The sequence below is a fragment of the Phyllobates terribilis genome, unplaced genomic scaffold, assembly GCF_046119375.1.
Source record: "Phyllobates terribilis strain yellow unplaced genomic scaffold, ASM4611937v1 Scaffold_40__1_contigs__length_11209783, whole genome shotgun sequence".
NCBI lineage: Eukaryota > Metazoa > Chordata > Amphibia > Anura > Dendrobatidae > Phyllobates > Phyllobates terribilis.
The window spans coordinates 1733646-1749978 of NW_027362800.1; the positions used below are offsets into that span (position 1 = coordinate 1733646).

At 45.3% G+C, this 16333-nt stretch overlaps 12 non-coding genes across 12 annotated transcripts; all 12 read right to left on the bottom strand.

Annotated features, from left to right (window-relative positions):
* Positions 1–1108: 1108 nt before the first annotated feature.
* On the bottom strand, positions 1109–1299 carry LOC141188588 (U2 spliceosomal RNA). The gene has a single exon (XR_012262671.1). It is a non-coding gene; the product is annotated as a U2 spliceosomal RNA (small nuclear RNA).
* A 1125-nt stretch (positions 1300–2424) lies between these two features.
* LOC141188600 (U2 spliceosomal RNA) lies at positions 2425–2615 on the bottom strand. Its single transcript, XR_012262682.1, has one exon. It is a non-coding gene; the product is annotated as a U2 spliceosomal RNA (small nuclear RNA).
* A 1122-nt stretch (positions 2616–3737) lies between these two features.
* Positions 3738–3928, bottom strand: LOC141188612 (U2 spliceosomal RNA). The gene has a single exon (XR_012262694.1). It is a non-coding gene; the product is annotated as a U2 spliceosomal RNA (small nuclear RNA).
* Positions 3929–5048: 1120 nt separating this feature from the next.
* LOC141188624 (U2 spliceosomal RNA) lies at positions 5049–5239 on the bottom strand. The gene has a single exon (XR_012262706.1). It is a non-coding gene; the product is annotated as a U2 spliceosomal RNA (small nuclear RNA).
* A 1121-nt stretch (positions 5240–6360) lies between these two features.
* LOC141188635 (U2 spliceosomal RNA) lies at positions 6361–6551 on the bottom strand. Its single transcript, XR_012262717.1, has one exon. It is a non-coding gene; the product is annotated as a U2 spliceosomal RNA (small nuclear RNA).
* Positions 6552–7671: 1120 nt separating this feature from the next.
* Positions 7672–7862, bottom strand: LOC141188646 (U2 spliceosomal RNA). The gene has a single exon (XR_012262729.1). It is a non-coding gene; the product is annotated as a U2 spliceosomal RNA (small nuclear RNA).
* A 1123-nt stretch (positions 7863–8985) lies between these two features.
* Positions 8986–9176, bottom strand: LOC141188657 (U2 spliceosomal RNA). Its single transcript, XR_012262740.1, has one exon. It is a non-coding gene; the product is annotated as a U2 spliceosomal RNA (small nuclear RNA).
* A 1120-nt stretch (positions 9177–10296) lies between these two features.
* On the bottom strand, positions 10297–10487 carry LOC141188668 (U2 spliceosomal RNA). The gene has a single exon (XR_012262751.1). It is a non-coding gene; the product is annotated as a U2 spliceosomal RNA (small nuclear RNA).
* A 1120-nt stretch (positions 10488–11607) lies between these two features.
* LOC141188680 (U2 spliceosomal RNA) lies at positions 11608–11798 on the bottom strand. Its single transcript, XR_012262763.1, has one exon. It is a non-coding gene; the product is annotated as a U2 spliceosomal RNA (small nuclear RNA).
* Positions 11799–12919: 1121 nt separating this feature from the next.
* LOC141188691 (U2 spliceosomal RNA) lies at positions 12920–13110 on the bottom strand. Its single transcript, XR_012262775.1, has one exon. It is a non-coding gene; the product is annotated as a U2 spliceosomal RNA (small nuclear RNA).
* A 1120-nt stretch (positions 13111–14230) lies between these two features.
* LOC141191418 (U2 spliceosomal RNA) lies at positions 14231–14421 on the bottom strand. The gene has a single exon (XR_012265412.1). It is a non-coding gene; the product is annotated as a U2 spliceosomal RNA (small nuclear RNA).
* Positions 14422–15535: 1114 nt separating this feature from the next.
* LOC141191419 (U2 spliceosomal RNA) lies at positions 15536–15726 on the bottom strand. Its single transcript, XR_012265413.1, has one exon. It is a non-coding gene; the product is annotated as a U2 spliceosomal RNA (small nuclear RNA).
* Between the last annotated feature and the right edge of the window lie 607 nt (positions 15727–16333).

Sequence of the window (16333 nt, forward strand, 5' to 3'; positions counted from 1 at the left end):
TTTCCGACTACGGTGCCACCCAAGGATTCTGAAAAGTCCATTTGTGGAGATGGCCACCTGGACTCCCGTTAAGAAGACATGCTGTCAACCTCTAGATCCCTCACATGCCTGCACTTTTCGGCTTGCTGCTGCTGCAATCCACGCGTTTTAGATCTGCATAACTCCACCTCTTTTAGCACAGTACCCTCAACCCCCGGCTGTTCCCACCCGCCTCAACACCGTTGGAAGGGAGGAGAACCAATTAAGGCGGGGGGGGGGTGGAACGAGCAGCTGTCTACCCTTAGCAGGAGGGTTGCTGATTAATTACCTCTCCTGCTGCTGCTGCTGCTGGCTGTCCAGCAGCAGACTGAAGGTGGCTGCTGCTGTGCGCAGGTATATAAAGGCTCAGAGCCTATTATGACACGCGCAGCCAGCGTTCCATTGCCACATTCCGTCTACTGCAGGCGGGATACCTGGATGGCTGAATGTCACTGAGAAGCTCACAGAGACCGCCATAAGCAACAGTTTAAAAGAATGCCACAGACTAATCAACCAAACTTTTTGGGTTGGTTTCTCTTTTATAGTCTGCAGGCATTAAATGAAAGAAGTCAGTGTTCCAGCAGAGGGAGACAACGTTTCAGAAAAGGCATTGTAGCAAACCAAAAAAGAAATTTTAAGCGCAGCAGAGTAACCAGCTCACATACCTGTTAGCTCAGGTGAGTTTAAAAGGCTGCTGTTGATAACAAGGGCATTTGCTAAATAGATGGTGTGTGTGCAACAATATACTGAAAGGTCAATTATATTGTGCAGTTTATCTCACCACCTGTAGTTATTTAGGTGAAAGCTCCAAAATGCTTGCCTAATATGTCTGTTTATCCAAAAGGAAGTATAGAGGGAGAGCTAGATAGATAGCATTGCATTACATTACATTACATGGCAATGCAATGCACAGTTGCTGAAGTTGAACCAAAATGAGCTTGTCATCTGGCTTCTGCAACTTTTAACATGAAAAATCCAATGAGGAGAAGAAAAGCAAAGCCAAAGAGTCCATCCCAAAATCCGACAAACAAGCAAAATGAACAAAAAGCATTGAATTCAATTCTTTCTGATTTTAGAAACTGCATTAAAGAAGGGGTGCACCGGTCCTGGAGATACTGCAATACCAGGTCAATGCGTGGAGTGGACAGAGCAAGCTCTTTTTCCATCTCCCTGTTCTAAAAATCCATTTAATATATGGTCCCCAGATAGGGGACGTATCAGATATTAAACTGATAAGAACAGATACTACACTTGATCTTAGCCAAAAGGCCGAGAAGCGATAACCAGAATTGGTTTCCGACTACGGTGCCACCCAAGGATTCTGAAAAGTCCATTTGTGGAGATGGCCACCTGGACTCCCGTTAAGAAGACATGCTGTCAACCTCTAGATCCTTCACATGCCTGCACTTTTCGGCTTGCTGCTGCTGCAATCCACGCGTTTTAGGTCTGCATAACTCCACCTCTTTTAGCACAGTACCCTCAACCCCCGGCTGTTCCCACCCGCCTCAACACCGTTGGAAGGGAGGAGAACCAATTAAGGCGGGGGGGGGGGGGGGTGGAACGAGCAGCTGTCTACCCTTAGCAGGAGGGTTGCTGATTAATTACCTCTCCTGCTGCTGCTGCTGCTGGCTGTCCAGCAGCAGACTGAAGGTGGCTGCTGCTGTGCGCAGGTATATAAAGGCTCAGAGCCTATTATGACACGCGCAGCCAGCGTTCCATTGCCACATTCCGTCTACTGCAGGCGGGATACCTGGATGGCTGAATGTCACTGAGAAGCTCACAGAGACCGCCATAAGCAACAGTTTAAAAGAATGCCACAGACTAATCAACCAAACTTTTTGGGTTGGTTTCTCTTTTGTAGTCTGCAGGCATTAAATGAAAGAAGTCAGTGTTCCAGCAGAGGGAGACAACGTTTCAGAAAAGGCATTGTAGCAAACCAAAAAAGAAATTTTAAGCGCAGCAGAGTAACCAGCTCACATACCTGTTAGCTCAGGTGAGTTTAAAAGGCTGCTGTTGATAACAAGGGCATTTGCTAAATAGATGGTGTGTGTGCAACAATATACTGAAAGGTCAATTATATTGTGCAGCTTATCTCACCACCTGTAGTTATTTAGGTGAAAGCTCCAAAATGCTTGCCTAATATGTATGTTTATCCAAAAGGAAGTATAGAGGGAGAGCTAGATAGATAGCATTGCATTACATTACATTACATGGCAATGCAATGCACAGTTGCTGAAGTTGAACCAAAATGAGCTTGTCATCTGGCTTCTGCAACTTTTAACATGAAAAATCCAATGAGGAGAAGAAAAGCAAAGCCAAAGAGTCCATCCCAAAATCCGACAAACAAGCAAAATGAACAAAAAGCATTGAATTCAATTCTTTCTGATTTTAGAAACTGCATTAAAGAAGGGGTGCACCGGTCCTGGAGATACTGCAATACCAGGTCAATGCGTGGAGTGGACAGAGCAAGCTCTTTTTCCATCTCCCTGTTCTAAAAATCCATTTAATATATGGTCCCCAGATAGGGGACGTATCAGATATTAAACTGATAAGAACAGATACTACACTTGATCTTAGCCAAAAGGCCGAGAAGCGATAACCAGAATTGGTTTCCGACTACGGTGCCACCCAAGGATTCTGAAAAGTCCATTTGTGGAGATGGCCACCTGGACTCCCGTTAAGAAGACATGCTGTCAACCTCTAGATCCCTCACATGCCTGCACTTTTCGGCTTGCTGCTGCTGCAATCCACGCGTTTTAGATCTGATTAACTCCACCTCTTTTAGCACAGTACCCTCAACCCCCGGCTGTTCCCACCCGCCTCAACACCGTTGGAAGGGAGGAGAGCCAATTAAGGCGGGGGGGGGGGGTGGAACGAGCAGCTGTCTACCCTTAGCAGGAGGGTTGCTGATTAATTACCTCTCCTGCTGCTGCTGCTGCTGGCTGTCCAGCAGCAGACTGAAGGTGGCTGCTGCTGTGCGCAGGTATATAAAGGCTCAGAGCCTATTATGACACGCGCAGCCAGCGTTCCATTGCCACATTCCGTCTACTGCAGGCGGGATACCTGGATGGCTGAATGTCACTGAGAAGCTCACAGAGACCGCCATAAGCAACAGTTTAAAAGAATGCCACAGACTAATCAACCAAACTTTTTGGGTTGGTTTCTCTTTTATAGTCTGCAGGCATTAAATGAAAGAAGTCAGTGTTCCAGCAGAGGGAGACAACGTTTCAGAAAAGGCATTGTAGCAAACCAAAAAAGAAATTTTAAGCGCAGCAGAGTAACCAGCTCACATACCTGTTAGCTCAGGTGAGTTTAAAAGGCTGCTGTTGATAACAAGGGCATTTGCTAAATAGATGGTGTGTGTGCAACAATATACTGAAAGGTCAATTATATTGTGCAGCTTATCTCACCACCTGTAGTTATTTAGGTGAAAGCTCCAAAATGCTTGCCTAATATGTCTGTTTATCCAAAAGGAAGTATAGAGGGAGAGCTAGATAGATAGCATTGCATTACATTACATTACATGGCAATGCAATGCACAGTTGCTGAAGTTGAACCAAAATGAGCTTGTCATCTGGCTTCTGCAACTTTTAACATGAAAAATCCAATGAGGAGAAGAAAAGCAAAGCCAAAGAGTCCATCCCAAAATCCGACAAACAAGCAAAATGAACAAAAAGCATTGAATTCAATTCTTTCTGATTTTAGAAACTGCATTAAAGAAGGGGTGCACCGGTCCTGGAGATACTGCAATACCAGGTCAATGCGTGGAGTGGACAGAGCAAGCTCTTTTTCCATCTCCCTGTTCTAAAAATCCATTTAATATATGGTCCCCAGATAGGGGACGTATCAGATATTAAACTGATAAGAACAGATACTACACTTGATCTTAGCCAAAAGGCCGAGAAGCGATAACCAGAATTGGTTTCCGACTACGGTGCCACCCAAGGATTCTGAAAAGTCCATTTGTGGAGATGGCCACCTGGACTCCCGTTAAGAAGACATGCTGTCAACCTCTAGATCCCTCACATGCCTGCACTTTTCGGCTTGCTGCTGCTGCAATCCACGCGTTTTAGATCTGCATAACTCCACCTCTTTTAGCACAGTACCCTCAACCCCCGGCTGTTCCCACCCGCCTCAACACCGTTGGAAGGGAGGAGAACCAATTAAGGCGGGGGGGGGGTGGAACGAGCAGCTGTCTACCCTTAGCAGGAGGGTTGCTGATTAATTACCTCTCCTGCTGCTGCTGCTGCTGGCTGTCCAGCAGCAGACTGAAGGTGGCTGCTGCTGTGTGCAGGTATATAAAGGCTCAGAGCCTATTATGACACGCGCAGCCAGCGTTCCATTGCCACATTCCGTCTACTGCAGGCGGGATACCTGGATGGCTGAATGTCACTGAGAAGCTCACAGAGACCGCCATAAGCAACAGTTTAAAAGAATGCCACAGACTAATCAACCAAACTTTTTGGGTTGGTTTCTCTTTTATAGTCTGCAGGCATTAAATGAAAGAAGTCAGTGTTCCAGCAGAGGGAGACAACGTTTCAGAAAAGGCATTGTAGCAAACCAAAAAAGAAATTTTAAGCGCAGCAGAGTAACCAGCTCACATACCTGTTAGCTCAGGTGAGTTTAAAAGGCTGCTGTTGATAACAAGGGCATTTGCTAAATAGATGGTGTGTGTGCAACAATATACTGAAAGGTCAATTATATTGTGCAGCTTATCTCACCACCTGTAGTTATTTAGGTGAAAGCTCCAAAATGCTTGCCTAATATGTCTGTTTATCCAAAAGGAAGTATAGAGGGAGAGCTAGATAGATAGCATTGCATTACATTACATTACATGGCAATGCAATGCACAGTTGCTGAAGTTGAACCAAAATGAGCTTGTCATCTGGCTTCTGCAACTTTTAACATGAAAAATCCAATGAGGAGAAGAAAAGCAAAGCCAAAGAGTCCATCCCAAAATCCGACAAACAAGCAAAATGAACAAAAAGCATTGAATTCAATTCTTTCTGATTTTAGAAACTGCATTAAAGAAGGGGTGCACCGGTCCTGGAGATACTGCAATACCAGGTCAATGCGTGGAGTGGACAGAGCAAGCTCTTTTTCCATCTCCCTGTTCTAAAAATCCATTTAATATATGGTCCCCAGATAGGGGACGTATCAGATATTAAACTGATAAGAACAGATACTACACTTGATCTTAGCCAAAAGGCCGAGAAGCGATAACCAGAATTGGTTTCCGACTACGGTGCCACCCAAGGATTCTGAAAAGTCCATTTGTGGAGATGGCCACCTGGACTCCCGTTAAGAAGACATGCTGTCAAACTCTAGATCCCTCACATGCCTGCACTTTTCGGCTTGCTGCTGCTGCAATCCACGCGTTGTAGATCTGCATAACTCCACCTCTTTTAGCACAGTACCCTCAACCCCCGGCTGTTCCCACCCGCCTCAACACCGTTGGAAGGGAGGAGAACCAATTAAGGCGGGGGGGGGGGTGGAACGAGCAGCTGTCTACCCTTAGCAGGAGGGTTGCTGATTAATTACCTCTCCTGCTGCTGCTGCTGCTGGCTGTCCAGCAGCAGACTGAAGGTGGCTGCTGCTGTGCGCAGGTATATAAAGGCTCAGAGCCTATTATGACACGCGCAGCCAGCGTTCCATTGCCACATTCCGTCTACTGCAGGCGGGATACCTGGATGGCTGAATGTCACTGAGAAGCTCACAGAGACCGCCATAAGCAACAGTTTAAAAGAATGCCACAGACTAATCAACCAAACTTTTTGGGTTGGTTTCTCTTTTATAGTCTGCAGGCATTAAATGAAAGAAGTCAGTGTTCCAGCAGAGGGAGACAACGTTTCAGAAAAGGCATTGTAGCAAACCAAAAAAGAAATTTTAAGCGCAGCAGAGTAACCAGCTCACATACCTGTTAGCTCAGGTGAGTTTAAAAGGCTGCTGTTGATAACAAGGGCATTTGCTAAATAGATGGTGTGTGTGCAACAATATACTGAAAGGTCAATTATATTGTGCAGCTTATCTCACCACCTGTAGTTATTTAGGTGAAAGCTCCAAAATGCTTGCCTAATATGTCTGTTTATCCAAAAGGAAGTATAGAGGGAGAGCTAGATAGATAGCATTGCATTACATTACATTACATGGCAATGCAATGCACAGTTGCTGAAGTTGAACCAAAATGAGCTTGTCATCTGGCTTCTGCAACTTTTAACATGAAAAATCCAATGAGGAGAAGAAAAGCAAAGCCAAAGAGTCCATCCCAAAATCCGACAAACAAGCAAAATGAACAAAAAGCATTGAATTCAATTCTTTCTGATTTTAGAAACTGCATTAAAGAAGGGGTGCACCGGTCCTGGAGATACTGCAATACCAGGTCAATGCGTGGAGTGGACAGAGCAAGCTCTTTTTCCATCTCCCTGTTCTAAAAATCCATTTAATATATGGTCCCCAGATAGGGGACGTATCAGATATTAAACTGATAAGAACAGATACTACACTTGATCTTAGCCAAAAGGCCGAGAAGCGATAACCAGAATTGGTTTCCGACTACGGTGCCACCCAAGGATTCTGAAAAGTCCATTTGTGGAGATGGCCACCTGGACTCCCGTTAAGAAGACATGCTGTCAACCTCTAGATCCCTCACATGCCTGCACTTTTCGGCTTGCTGCTGCTGCAATCCACGCGTTTTAGATCTGCATAACTCCACCTCTTTTAGCACAGTACCCTCAACCCCCGGCTGTTCCCACCCGCCTCAACACCGTTGGAAGGGAGGAGAACCAATTAAGGCGGGGGGGGGGTGGAACGAGCAGCTGTCTACCCTTAGCAGGAGGGTTGCTGATTAATTACCTCTCCTGCTGCTGCTGCTGCTGGCTGTCCAGCAGCAGACTGAAGGTGGCTGCTGCTGTGCGCAGGTATATAAAGGCTCAGAGCCTATTATGACACGCGCAGCCAGCGTTCCATTGCCACATTCCGTCTACTGCAGGCGGGATACCTGGATGGCTGAATGTCACTGAGAAGCTCACAGAGACCGCCATAAGCAACAGTTTAAAAGAATGCCACAGACTAATCAACCAAACTTTTTGGGTTGGTTTCTCTTTTATAGTCTGCAGGCATTAAATGAAAGAAGTCAGTGTTCCAGCAGAGGGAGACAACGTTTCAGAAAAGGCATTGTAGCAAACCAAAAAAGAAATTTTAAGCGCAGCAGAGTAACCAGCTCACATACCTGTTAGCTCAGGTGAGTTTAAAAGGCTGCTGTTGATAACAAGGGCATTTGCTAAATAGATGGTGTGTGTGCAACAATATACTGAAAGGTCAATTATATTGTGCAGCTTATCTCACCACCTGTAGTTATTTAGGTGAAAGCTCCAAAATGCTTGCCTAATATGTCTGTTTATCCAAAAGGAAGTATAGAGGGAGAGCTAGATAGATAGCATTGCATTACATTACATTACATGGCAATGCAATGCACAGTTGCTGAAGTTGAACCAAAATGAGCTTGTCATCTGGCTTCTGCAACTTTTAACATGAAAAATCCAATGAGGAGAAGAAAAGCAAAGCCAAAGAGTCCATCCCAAAATCCGACAAACAAGCAAAATGAACAAAAAGCATTGAATTCAATTCTTTCTGATTTTAGAAACTGCATTAAAGAAGGGGTGCACCGGTCCTGGAGATACTGCAATACCAGGTCAATGCGTGGAGTGGACAGAGCAAGCTCTTTTTCCATCTCCCTGTTCTAAAAATCCATTTAATATATGGTCCCCAGATAGGGGACGTATCAGATATTAAACTGATAAGAACAGATACTACACTTGATCTTAGCCAAAAGGCCGAGAAGCGATAACCAGAATTGGTTTCCGACTACGGTGCCACCCAAGGATTCTGAAAAGTCCATTTGTGGAGATGGCCACCTGGACTCCCGTTAAGAAGACATGCTGTCAACCTCTAGATCCCTCACATGCCTGCACTTTTCGGCTTGCTGCTGCTGCAATCCACGCGTTTTAGATCTGCATAACTCCACCTCTTTTAGCACAGTACCCTCAACCCCCGGCTGTTCCCACCCGCCTCAACACCGTTGGAAGGGAGGAGAACCAATTAAGGCGGGGGGGGGGGGGTGGAACGAGCAGCTGTCTACCCTTAGCAGGAGGGTTGCTGATTAATTACCTCTCCTGCTGCTGCTGCTGCTGGCTGTCCAGCAGCAGACTGAAGGTGGCTGCTGCTGTGCGCAGGTATATAAAGGCTCAGAGCCTATTATGACACGCGCAGCCAGCGTTCCATTGCCACATTCCGTCTACTGCAGGCGGGATACCTGGATGGCTGAATGTCACTGAGAAGCTCACAGAGACCGCCATAAGCAACAGTTTAAAAGAATGCCACAGACTAATCAACCAAACTTTTTGGGTTGGTTTCTCTTTTATAGTCTGCAGGCATTAAATGAAAGAAGTCAGTGTTCCAGCAGAGGGAGACAACGTTTCAGAAAAGGCATTGTAGCAAACCAAAAAAGAAATTTTAAGCGCAGCAGAGTAACCAGCTCACATACCTGTTAGCTCAGGTGAGTTTAAAAGGCTGCTGTTGATAACAAGGGCATTTGCTAAATAGATGGTGTGTGTGCAACAATATACTGAAAGGTCAATTATATTGTGCAGCTTATCTCACCACCTGTAGTTATTTAGGTGAAAGCTCCAAAATGCTTGCCTAATATGTCTGTTTATCCAAAAGGAAGTATAGAGGGAGAGCTAGATAGATAGCATTGCATTACATTACATTACATGGCAATGCAATGCACAGTTGCTGAAGTTGAACCAAAATGAGCTTGTCATCTGGCTTCTGCAACTTTTAACATGAAAAATCCAATGAGGAGAAGAAAACCAAAGCCAAAGAGTCCATCCCAAAATCCGACAAACAAGCAAAATGAACAAAAAGCATTGAATTCAATTCTTTCTGATTTAAGAAACTGCATTAAAGAAGGGGTGCACCGGTCCTGGAGATACTGCAATACCAGGTCAATGCGTGGAGTGGACAGAGCAAGCTCTTTTTCCATCTCCCTGTTCTAAAAATCCATTTAATATATGGTCCCCAGATAGGGGACGTATCAGATATTAAACTGATAAGAACAGATACTACACTTGATCTTAGCCAAAAGGCCGAGAAGCGATAACCAGAATTGGTTTCCGACTACGGTGCCACCCAAGGATTCTGAAAAGTCCATTTGTGGAGATGGCCACCTGGACTCCCGTTAAGAAGACATGCTGTCAACCTCTAGATCCCTCACATGCCTGCACTTTTCGGCTTGCTGCTGCTGCAATCCACGCGTTTTAGATCTGCATAACTCCACCTCTTTTAGCACAGTACCCTCAACCCCCGGCTGTTCCCACCCGCCTCAACACCGTTGGAAGGGAGGAGAACCAATTAAGGCGGGGGGGGGGTGGAACGAGCAGCTGTCTACCCTTAGCAGGAGGGTTGCTGATTAATTACCTCTCCTGCTGCTGCTGCTGCTGGCTGTCCAGCAGCAGACTGAAGGTGGCTGCTGCTGTGCGCAGGTATATGAAGGCTCAGAGCCTATTATGACACGCGCAGCCAGCGTTCCATTGCCACATTCCGTCTACTGCAGGCGGGATACCTGGATTGCTGAATGTCACTGAGAAGCTCACAGACACCGCCATAAGCAACAGTTTAAAAGAATGCCACAGACTAATCAACCAAACTTTTTGGGTTGGTTTCTCTTTTATAGTCTGCAGTCATTAAATGAAAGAAGTCAGTGTTCCAGCAGAGGGAGACAACGTTTCAGAAAAGGCATTGTAGCAAACCAAAAAAGAAATTTTAAGCGCAGCAGAGTAACCAGCTCACATACCTGTTAGCTCAGGTGAGTTTAAAAGGCTGCTGTTGATAACAAGGGCATTTGCTAAATAGATGGTCTGTGTGCAACAATATACTGAAAGGTCAATTATATTGTGCAGCTTATCTCACCACCTGTAGTTATTTAGGTGAAAGCTCCAAAATGCTTGCCTAATATGTCTGTTTATCCAAAAGGAAGTATAGAGGGAGAGCTAGATAGATAGCATTGCATTACATTACATTACATGGCAATGCAATGCACAGTTGCTGAAGTTGAACCAAAATGAGCTTGTCATCTGGCTTCTGCAACTTTTAACATGAAAAATCCAATGAGGAGAAGAAAAGCAAAGCCAAAGAGTCCATCCCAAAATCCGACAAACAAGCAAAATGAACAAAAAGCATTGAATTCAATTCTTTCTGATTTTAGAAACTGCATTAAAGAAGGGGTGCACCGGTCCTGGAGATACTGCAATACCAGGTCAATGCGTGGAGTGGACAGAGCAAGCTCTTTTTCCATCTCCCTGTTCTAAAAATCCATTTAATATATGGTCCCCAGATAGGGGACGTATCAGATATTAAACTGATAAGAACAGATACTACACTTGATCTTAGCCAAAAGGCCGAGAAGCGATAACCAGAATTGGTTTCCGACTACGGTGCCACCCAAGGATTCTGAAAAGTCCATTTGTGGAGATGGCCACCTGGACTCCCGTTAAGAAGACATGCTGTCAACCTCTAGATCCCTCACATGCCTGCACTTTTCGGCTTGCTGCTGCTGCAATCCACGCGTTTTAGATCTGCATAACTCCACCTCTTTTAGCACAGTACCCTCAACCCCCGGCTGTTCCCACCCGCCTCAACACCGTTGGAAGGGAGGAGAACCAATTAAGGCGGGGGGGGGGTGGAACGAGCAGCTGTCTACCCTTAGCAGGAGGGTTGCTGATTAATTACCTCTCCTGCTGCTGCTGCTGCTGGCTGTCCAGCAGCAGACTGAAGGTGGCTGCTGCTGTGCGCAGGTATATAAAGGCTCAGAGCCTATTATGACACGCGCAGCCAGCGTTCCATTGCCACATTCCGTCTACTGCAGGCGGGATACCTGGATGGCTGAATGTCACTGAGAAGCTCACAGAGACCGCCATAAGCAACAGTTTAAAAGAATGCCACAGACTAATCAACCAAACTTTTTGGGTTGGTTTCTCTTTTATAGTCTGCAGGCATTAAATGAAAGAAGTCAGTGTTCCAGCAGAGGGAGACAACGTTTCAGAAAAGGCATTGTAGCAAACCAAAAAAGAAATTTTAAGCGCAGCAGAGTAACCAGCTCACATACCTGTTAGCTCAGGTGAGTTTAAAAGGCTGCTGTTGATAACAAGGGCATTTGCTAAATAGATGGTGTGTGTGCAACAATATACTGAAAGGTCAATTATATTGTGCAGCTTATCTCACCACCTGTAGTTATTTAGGTGAAAGCTCCAAAATGCTTGCCTAATATGTCTGTTTATCCAAAAGGAAGTATAGAGGGAGAGCTAGATAGATAGCATTGCATTACATTACATTACATGGCAATGCAATGCACAGTTGCTGAAGTTGAACCAAAATGAGCTTGTCATCTGGCTTCTGCAACTTTTAACATGAAAAATCCAATGAGGAGAAGAAAAGCAAAGCCAAAGAGTCCATCCCAAAATCCGACAAACAAGCAAAATGAACAAAAAGCATTGAATTTAATTCTTTCTGATTTTAGAAACTGCATTAAAGAAGGGGTGCACCGGTCCTGGAGATACTGCAATACCAGGTCAATGCGTGGAGTGGACAGAGCAAGCTCTTTTTCCATCTCCCTGTTCTAAAAATCCATTTAATATATGGTCCCCAGATAGGGGACGTATCAGATATTAAACTGATAAGAACAGATACTACACTTGATCTTAGCCAAAAGGCCGAGAAGCGATAACCAGAATTGGTTTCCGACTACGGTGCCACCCAAGGATTCTGAAAAGTCCATTTGTGGAGATGGCCACCTGGACTCCCGTTAAGAAGACATGCTGTCAACCTCTAGATCCCTCACATGCCTGCACTTTTCGGCTTGCTGCTGCTGCAATCCACGCGTTTTAGATCTGCATAACTCCACCTCTTTTAGCACAGTACCCTCAACCCCCGGCTGTTCCCACCCGCCTCAACACCGTTGGAAGGGAGGAGAACCAATTAAGGCGGGGGGGGGGGTGGAACGAGCAGCTGTCTACCCTTAGCAGGAGGGTTGCTGATTAATTACCTCTCCTGCTGCTGCTGCTGCTGGCTGTCCAGCAGCAGACTGAAGGTGGCTGCTGCTGTGCGCAGGTATATAAAGGCTCAGAGCCTATTATGACACGCGCAGCCAGCGTTCCATTGCCACATTCCGTCTACTGCAGGCGGGATACCTGGATGGCTGAATGTCACTGAGAAGCTCACAGAGACCGCCATAAGCAACAGTTTAAAAGAATGCCACAGACTAATCAACCAAACTTTTTGGGTTGGTTTCTCTTTTATAGTCTGCAGGCATTAAATGAAAGAAGTCAGTGTTCCAGCAGAGGGAGACAACGTTTCAGAAAAGGCATTGTAGCAAACCAAAAAAGAAATTTTAAGCGCAGCAGAGTAACCAGCTCACATACCTGTTAGCTCAGGTGAGTTTAAAAGGCTGCTGTTGATAACAAGGGCATTTGCTAAATAGATGGTGTGTGTGCAACAATATACTGAAAGGTCAATTATATTGTGCAGCTTATCTCACCACCTGTAGTTATTTAGGTGAAAGCTCCAAAATGCCTGCCTAATATGTCTGTTTATCCAAAAGGAAGTATAGAGGGAGAGCTAGATAGATAGCATTGCATTACATTACATTACATGGCAATGCAATGCACAGTTGCTGAAGTTGAACCAAAATGAGCTTGTCATCTGGCTTCTGCAACTTTTAACATGAAAAATCCAATGAGGAGAAGAAAAGCAAAGCCAAAGAGTCCATCCCAAAATCCGACAAACAAGCAAAATGAACAAAAAGCATTGAATTCAATTCTTTCTGATTTTAGAAACTGCATTAAAGAAGGGGTGCACCGGTCCTGGAGATACTGCAATACCAGGTCAATGCGTGGAGTGGACAGAGCAAGCTCTTTTTCCATCTCCCTGTTCTAAAAATCCATTTAATATATGGTCCCCAGATAGGGGACGTATCAGATATTAAACTGATAAGAACAGATACTACACTTGATCTTAGCCAAAAGGCCGAGAAGCGATAACCAGAATTGGTTTCCGACTACGGTGCCACCCAAGGATTCTGAAAAGTCCATTTGTGGAGATGGCCACCTGGACTCCCGTTAAGAAGACATGCTGTCAACCTCTAGATCCCTCACATGCCTGCACTTTTCGGCTTGCTGCTGCTGCAATCCACGCGTTTTAGATCTGCATAACTCCACCTCTTTTAGCACAGTACCCTCAACCCCCGGCTGTTCCCACCCGCCTCAACACCGTTGGAAGGGAGGAGAACCAATTAAGGCGGGGGGGGGGTGGAACGAGCAGCTGTCTACCCTTAGCAGGAGGGTTGCTGATTAATTACCTCTCCTGCTGCTGCTGCTGCTGGCTGTCCAGCAGCAGACTGAAGGTGGCTGCTGCTGTGCGCAGGTATATAAAGGCTCAGAGCCTATTATGACACGCGCAGCCAGCGTTCCATTGCCACATTCCGTCTACTGCAGGCGGGATACCTGGATGGCTGAATGTCACTGAGAAGCTCACAGAGACTGCCATAAGCAACAGTTTAAAAGAATGCCACAGACTAATCAACCAAACTTTTTGGGTTGGTTTCTCTTTTATAGTCTGCAGGCATTAAATGATAGAAGTCAGTGTTCCAGCAGAGGGAGACAACGTTTCAGAAAAGGCATTGTAGCAAACCAAAAAAGAAATTTTAAGCGCAGCAGAGTAACCAGCTCACATACCTGTTAGCTCAGGTGAGTTTAAAAGGCTGCTGTTGATAACAAGGGCATTTGCTAAATAGATGGTGTGTGTGCAACAATATACTGAAAGGTCAATTATATTGTGCAGCTTATCTCACCACCTGTAGTTATTTAGGTGAAAGCTCCAAAATGCTTGCCTAATATGTCTGTTTATCCAAAAGGAAGTATAGAGGGAGAGCTAGATAGATAGCATTGCATTACATTACATTACATGGCAATGCAATGCACAGTTGCTGAAGTTGAACCAAAATGAGCTTGTCATCTGGCTTCTGCAACTTTTAACATGAAAAATCCAATGAGGAGAAGAAAAGCAAAGCCAAAGAGTCCATCCCAAAATCCGACAAACAAGCAAAATGAACAAAAAGCATTGAATTCAATTCTTTCTGATTTTAGAAACTGCATTAAAGAAGGGGTGCACCGGTCCTGGAGATACTGCAATACCAGGTCAATGCGTGGAGTGGACAGAGCAAGCTCTTTTTCCATCTCCCTGTTCTAAAAATCCATTTAATATATGGTCCCCATTTAGGGGACGTATCAGATATTAAACTGATAAGAACAGATACTACACTTGATCTTAGCCAAAAGGCCGAGAAGCGATAACCAGAATTGGTTTCCGACTACGGTGCCACCCAAGAATTCTGAAAAGTCCATTTGTGGAGATGGCCACCTGGACTCCCGTTAAGAAGACATGCTGTCAACCTCTAGATCCCTCACATGCCTGCACTTTTTGGCTTGCTGCTGCTGCAATCCACGCGTTTTAGATCTGCATAACTCCACCTCTTTTAGCACAGTACCCTCAACCCCCGGCTGTTCCCACCCGCCTCAACACCGTTGGAAGGGAGGAGAACCAATTAAGGCGGGGGGGGGGTGGAACGAGCAGCTGTCTACCCTTAGCAGGAGGGTTGCTGATTAATTACCTCTCCTGCTGCTGCTGGCTGTCCAGCAGCAGACTGAAGGTGGCTGCTGCTGTGCGCAGGTATATAAAGGCTCAGAGCCTATTATGACACGCGCAGCCAGCGTTCCATTGCCACATTCCGTCTACTGCAGGCGGGATACCTGGATGGCTGAATATCACTGAGAAGCTCACAGAGACCGCCATAAGCAACAGTTTAAAAGAATGCCACAGACTAATCAACCAAACTTTTTGGGTTGGTTTCTCTTTTATAGTCTGCAGGCATTAAATGAAAGAAGTCAGTGTTCCAGCAGAGGGAGACAACGTTTCAGAAAAGGCATTGTAGCAAACCAAAAAAGAAATTTTAAGCGCAGCAGAGTAACCAGCTCACATACCTGTTAGCTCAGGTGAGTTTAAAAGGCTGCTGTTGATAACAAGGGCATTTGCTAAATAGATGGTGTGTGTGCAACAATATACTGAAAGGTCAATTATATTGTGCAGCTTATCTCACCACCTGTAGTTATTTAGGTGAAAGCTCCAAAATGCTTGCCTAATATGTCTGTTTATCCAAAAGGAAGTATAGAGGGAGAGCTAGATAGATAGCATTGCATTACATTACATTACATGGCAATGCAATGCACAGTTGCTGAAGTTGAACCAAAATGAGCTTGTCATCTGGCTTCTGCAACTTTTAACATGAAAAATCCAATGAGGAGAAGAAAAGCAAAGCCAAAGAGTCCATCCCAAAATCCGACAAACAAGCAAAATGAACAAAAAGCATTGAATTCAATTCTTTCTGATTTTAGAAACTGCATTAAAGAAGGGGTGCACCGGTCCTGGAGATACTGCAATACCAGGTCAATGCGTGGAGTGGACAGAGCAAGCTCTTTTTCCATCTCCCTGTTCTAAAAATCCATTTAATATATGGTCCCCATTTAGGGGACGTATCAGATATTAAACTGATAAGAACAGATACTACACTTGATCTTAGCCAAAAGGCCGAGAAGCGATAACCAGAATTGGTTTCCGACTACGGTGCCACCCAAGAATTCTGAAAAGTCCATTTGTGGAGATGGCCACCTGGACTCCCGTTAAGAAGACATGCTGTCAACCTCTAGATCCCTCACATGCCTGCACTTTTTGGCTTGCTGCTGCTGCAATCCACGCGTTTTAGATCTGCATAACTCCACCTCTTTTAGCACAGTACCCTCAACCCCCGGCTGTTCCCACCCGCCTCAACACCGTTGGAAGGGAGGAGAACCAATTAAGGCGGGGGGGGGGTGGAACGAGCAGCTGTCTACCCTTAGCAGGAGGGTTGCTGATTAATTACCTCTCCTGCTGCTGCTGGCTGTCCAGCAGCAGACTGAAGGTGGCTGCTGCTGTGCGCAGGTATATAAAGGCTCAGAGCCTATTATGACACGCGCAGCCAGCGTTCCATTGCCACATTCCGTCTACTGCAGGCGGGATACCTGGATGGCTGAATATCACTGAGAAGCTCACAGAGACCGCCATAAGCAACAGTTTAAAAGAATGCCACAGACTAATCAACCAAACTTTTTGGGTTGGTTTCTCTTTTATAGTCTGCAGGCATTAAATGAAAGAAGTCAGTGTTCCAGCA